This window comes from Henckelia pumila, chromosome 3, assembly GCF_033568475.1.
Source record: "Henckelia pumila isolate YLH828 chromosome 3, ASM3356847v2, whole genome shotgun sequence".
In the NCBI taxonomy this organism is placed as follows: domain Eukaryota; kingdom Viridiplantae; phylum Streptophyta; class Magnoliopsida; order Lamiales; family Gesneriaceae; genus Henckelia; species Henckelia pumila.
Window position 1 is genome coordinate 72,841,159 of NC_133122.1, and position 5,810 is coordinate 72,846,968.

General features: G+C 35.0%; 1 non-coding gene across 1 annotated transcript; it reads left to right on the plus strand.

Moving 5' to 3' along the window:
* Positions 1–1,073: 1,073 nt before the first annotated feature.
* On the plus strand, positions 1,074–1,180 carry LOC140893944 (small nucleolar RNA R71). The gene has a single exon (XR_012153502.1). It is a non-coding gene; the product is annotated as a small nucleolar RNA R71 (small nucleolar RNA).
* Positions 1,181–5,810: the final 4,630 nt, after the last annotated feature.

Consider the following 5,810-nt stretch of genomic DNA (forward strand, 5'->3'; position numbering starts at 1 on the left):
CTAGGGTAGTTTTAATGTGAAGAAGATTGATTAAAATAGGCTAGATAAAATTTTGGGTAATTATTTTATTTATTTAGATTTTTTGGGGGATATTAAATCATGTTAATAAATATAAAAAAAATATAAACATCTTAAATTAAATATATTCTGATAAATTTTCGTAATATATATTTATATAATTTTTAAAATTCCTAAAAAGCATTAAAAATAGCTTATTTTTGTGAAAATTGGTTTGATATATATTTATATATATAAAAACTATTATTTTATGAAAATAATACTTAAAAATAATATTTTAAGGCTCTTAAAATTATCTCAGAAATATTTAGAATAAAATCCATAAATCTCGTCCGTCCGCGGTCCTGTCTACGCGATCGAAAAACTTTATTTCTAAAAATTTCATAAATAACAAAAATGCGGGTTAAATGCTATAAATAATATTTAAATCATGAAAATAAAATCACATAATCCACAAAAAGTCATTTAACCCATTTATTAAATTTTAATTTAATTATTTCCTAGTTATGCATGCGAAATCACCTAAGAAAATTCTGGGCGTTACAGCCTTACCCTCACCATTCTGAGTATTGAACCCCGGTGGAAGATTCAACACATTCTTATTGTTTGCATAAGAAAAATTTTCATGATTACGCAAACTAGGATGATACTGATTGGGTACATGATTACCTCGATAGTTGTTGTAATTCCTGTTATTCACATATTGATCTTGCTCCATACTCTCAAATCCATCAGCAGAATTTACGGCAGTTTCCAGTGATGTTGTATCAGTAGAAATTTGATTCCCTTTGGTCAGCGCAGCCAACTGTGTAGAAATAGTAGCCATCTGAGCAGTCAAAGCAGTGAATGCATCAACCTCATGAATTCCAGCAGGCTTCCTTATCGCATATCTTTCACTTGGCCACTGATAACTGTTAATTGTCATTTGCTTAAGCATCTCATAAGCTTGTTCAGGAAATTTATAAAATATTTAACCTCCAGCTGCAGCATCCACAGAAATACGAGTTGGCCCATTCAAACCATTGTAGAATAATTCGATCTGTTCCCAATCCGGAAAATTATGGTTCGGACACTTTCTAAGCAATTCCTTGTACCGCTCCCAAGCTTCATACAATAGCTCATAATCTTGCTGTTTGAAAGTGGTGATCTCAATTTTCAGTTGGGCAGACTTGGCAGGAGGAAAGTACTTAGCCAGAAATTTAGATGTCATGTCCTCCCATTTAGTGATGATCCCAAGAGGTAGTGACTACAACCAACTACGAGCATTGTCCCTAAGAGAGAACAGGAACAATCGTAGTCTGATGGTGTCTTCAGTAACACCATGAATCTTCACTGTATCAGCAAGCTCCAGAAAAGTTCGCAGGTGCAAATTTGGATCTTCAGTAGCTGCACTCCGAAACTGATTCTGCTGCACCATATTAATCAAAGCTGGCTTTAACTCAAAATTATTTTCCGTGATGTTTTGCCTAGCTATTCCAGAATAATGATTGTTGATCACCGGTTGAAAGTGATCTCTGATTGGCACCGGAGCATTATTGACAACTATTTCTCTTTCTTCAGTCATTTATTGCAACTCATCTCTTCTAGCTTTCCTCAAAGCTTTAGCAGTTTTCTCGATTTCTGGATCAAAGAGCAATGAGTCGTAACTTTGGCTTTTTCGCATAAACTGCATAAACAAGATAAATATTAAATTAGAACCAACAAAATAAAATAAATTGCTCTAAATCAAAATTAAGACTAATTAGCACAATTTAATATAAATCAAATAAAATTTAATCCCCGTCAGCAGCGCCAAAAACTTGTTGTTTGTTTTTCGCTCTCAAACGCACGATGTTAAGTTATAATATAGGAATTAAGTCCAAGTCGATCCCACGGAGAATGAATAAATAATATTATATCAAATATTTGCAACTAATATAATCCTAATTTATGTAGAGCTACGAAAATGGTTTGATTTTAATAACACTAAAAATTGCAAGAAATAATATTAAATAACCACGATTTCACGAGAGAAAAATTCAATAAGCGATGAATGCTAGAGGTTCGACTTCACTTGACTGTCGACCACAATTTATTTCTAATGATTGTTCAATTATAAAATATTCTAGTTTATTAGCCAATAATTCCTATTATTTTCTACTACCTCTCTCGAGTGTCAAGCAGAAATTCGTATTCAATAGCAAACTCAATATGTCTATCTAAGTTTAACTATTAAATCCGGTAAAAGGCAAAAGAATTTTTCTAACGACTTTTATGGAGTTATATGCCTCTCGAACAATATAAACATCAAAGATGTATTTTCCTATGTCGTATTCAAAATCTCCTCTCTCGAGTGATAGATTCTAAATAAGATATCATTCAATCTATGACCAGTAAATTGAAAGCATTAAAATCACGAAAACACAAATAAACTGTGCGAAGAATTCAAAGATCCGTCTACCTCTAGACTAAGAAATTATTTCATAATAAATTCAAAGATCAAACAAAACATATTATTCAAATAATCCATCAAACTAGAAAAATAGAGTTCAAAGGAAAACTAGAACGAAGTAGAATTAAGCTTTTCCGTCGTCGGATGCCGCCGTCTTTCGTCTTCATATCAAGTTCTCGAGCTCTTGTGCAATCCCAATCTCTCAATAGCCGTCTCTATGTTCTGAATACTCTCTAAACCCTCGTATCTCTCAAGATAAGCCATAAAATCCTTTTTAAACTCGATTAGAGATTTTTCATATTTTTGGAGACTACGCAACGCTGGAGCGCTACTTCTTTGGCTCTGGGGCGCTCAAGTTTCGTATTTTATTTTTTAATGAAAGATGTCTGGCACTAGAGCACTCAAAATTAGGCGTTGGGGCGCTCTGAACATGAATTTATGGGCGCTGGGGCTCTAGGAATATGGCGCTGGGGCGCTACTTGTTATTCCATTTCACCATCTGCGCAACATTTTTGTAAAAATCAGAACTCAAGTTCTAGCCGTCGGATCGAGCTGAAATTTTGACAGAAACTTTAAAACTACCTAAAATTCAATTTGAATGGTGAAGATCGGATTTTGATGTCTCTAGAAGCTCCAGTAATTTTGTAAACTTTGCAGCTCCGTAATTCTTTCTTCCGTCTCTTCTCGGTACTTTTCTTCCAATGCTTGCATTTAACAAAAATAACAACAAATACGCATAAAATATAATCGATACATCACAAAAGCCAAGTCAAATCATATGCAAATTAAGTGCATAAAATGCACTTATCAAGCACATCTCTAATGACATCCAAACTACAGAAATATTTTCACTAAACCACTTCCGGACGCTAAGTTTTCATTATTTAAAAATTTACTGAACTTTCCACAATGGCCTTCCACACCAACGTTCTATCGTTCAATTTTGAAAGCATCACATCAGTCAAAATAAGAATATTAATGCCATCTTGGACATGCTTGAAGCATCTGGGCTTCGAAATTTTCTGACCTGCAGATCCAAGTATCTGACTGTCGTGGTTACTGAATTATTCAAAAATGCCTCTGTACAGCATGGTTGCATCTGTAGCACTGTTTCAGGCTCTATCTACACCATTCCTAAATATTTCTTCGTAAATTCTTTTGAGTTGTCCACCGATGGAGCAAAAAAACTATTTGATGTGCCCGATGGAAATATGGATATTTGGGAAAAAACAGTTCTCCGTATCTGGTGCTCCCTTTAGAGCTCCAGGCCCAAATATGGATCTGATAATGGAGTTCAGATGGCTAGACAACATCGTGGCTAAGAGATGCTGCAAAAAGCTGGAACTTTTGAGAAAATCACGTTGGAGAAACTGCAGGCAATGGTTCTCATTGCCTCAAAGATTCAAATCAACTGGTCAGATATTCTTTTTCATATTTTCTCTGAGATGGTGCGAGGAAAACATCAGTCACATGAATTTTCTATTTAAATATGCTAACTAGTGCTGAATTTGTTTAAAGTTGAAATCGTCATGGATGAACCACTAGCACCTGATAAAGTCGTGAATGATGTATTCATTATTGGCTTTATCAAGCGAAACACTCTGGATTCTGATGAATTTATTCAAATCAAAATTGAAGAAGGTGAAAGACAGGGTGGACCATCCAAACCTGCTGTTGGTCAGTCTAAAGAATTTAAGAAGTATAAAGGACAAGCCAGAAAGAAATTTAACTTGATTGAGATTGATGAAGACGACAACAGTGAGGATGCTCCTATCATAAATGTGTTCTCCAAGTCAAAGGCACCATAAAATACTGCCGCAACTGCTGATGTTCTTGCCAAAGCTGAAGCAGTTCATACACAACAACCAACTGGTAGTGAACTAGTCCACAAAATAGGTCCAATCAAAAACTTTTCGAACCATTTTTTGGCATCCCAAAGTTGATTTTCCATTTGGATGTAACATAATAAAATCTCTTAAATCATATTTTACCACTTAAAAGGTGTATAGACAAAATAATCACGTGAACATAATTCGGGTTACTAAAACAAATCACCATCAATAGTTATTAGTGGCAAAGTGAGAGATCTATGACAAGGAATCCTGCTGGATTCCATGAGGTGGATGCACTCACCTCACTATCTGCCCAAATGACAGCTATTTCTTCACAACTAGCAGCAATGAGAAAAGGAAGACAAGCGACTGAGTCTGCTGCGGTGGCCATCAGAATGATTTCTACTGATGTGGAAGCAACCATGGATAAATACCAATTCTTGAGCAACAAAAATTTAATGGCTATCGAGGTAACCCCTTGCCCAATCAATATCATCCGGGTTTGGGTAATCATAAAAAATTTTCATGTGCAAATAATAAGAATGTTTTGAATCCTCCACCGAGGTTCAATAATCAAATGAGTGAGGGTAGACCATCTTTAGAGGACTTGATGAATTCTTTTGTGTCTGAATCGTCAAAATATTTGAGAAGTGTGAGAGTGGGCTAGATAGTATTGAGACACATATGCTTAATATGGGTGCGTTTATGCAAAATCTTGAAATTCAAAGTGGTCAACTTGCAAATGCATTGAATAATCAATCGAGATGGGCTTTTTCTAGCAACACTGAAATGAACCCAATACAGAATGTCAAGGCCATTACTTTTAGAAGTGGGAAGGAAGTTTAAATTGTGAATCCAACAGTGGAAGAAACTGAGGTTGAAGTAGAGCAACCAAGGATAGATGACAGTAGTAGCTTGAAATTGTGTATGAAAAACTGCATGTGCCTAAACCAGTTTTACCGTATCCTCAGTGATTCAAGAAAAAAACTTTGGATGAGATATTTTATAAGTTTCTTGATATTTTCAAGAAAATTCACATCAACATGCCTTTTCTGATACTTCGAAACAAATGCCCAATTATGTCAAATTCTTGAAAGAGGTGTTGCCTAGGAAGCAAAAACTGGATGAGTTTGAGACTGCGAAGCTGAATGAATAGTGCAATGCGATTTTTCAAAGAAGTTACCACATAAACTAAAAGAACCAAGGAGTTTTACTATTACTTGCACTATTGATTCTTCTAATTTTAATAAAGCATTTTGTGATTTAGGAGCTAGTATTAATTTTATATTTTCGTCTGCTTTCAGGAACTTGGGACTTAGAGACGTGAAACCCACTACTATCACTTTGCAGCTAGCGAATATATCCCTCGCATATCCTAGTGGAGTGCTTGAAGATGTCTTAGTAAAAGTTGATAAATTTTTTTTTCTTGCTGATTTTGTGGTGTTAGATATGAAGAAGAAAAAGACACACCTTTGATCTTGGGGAGACCTTTCTTGGCTAGTTCTGAATCCAAGATATATGTCCAAAAA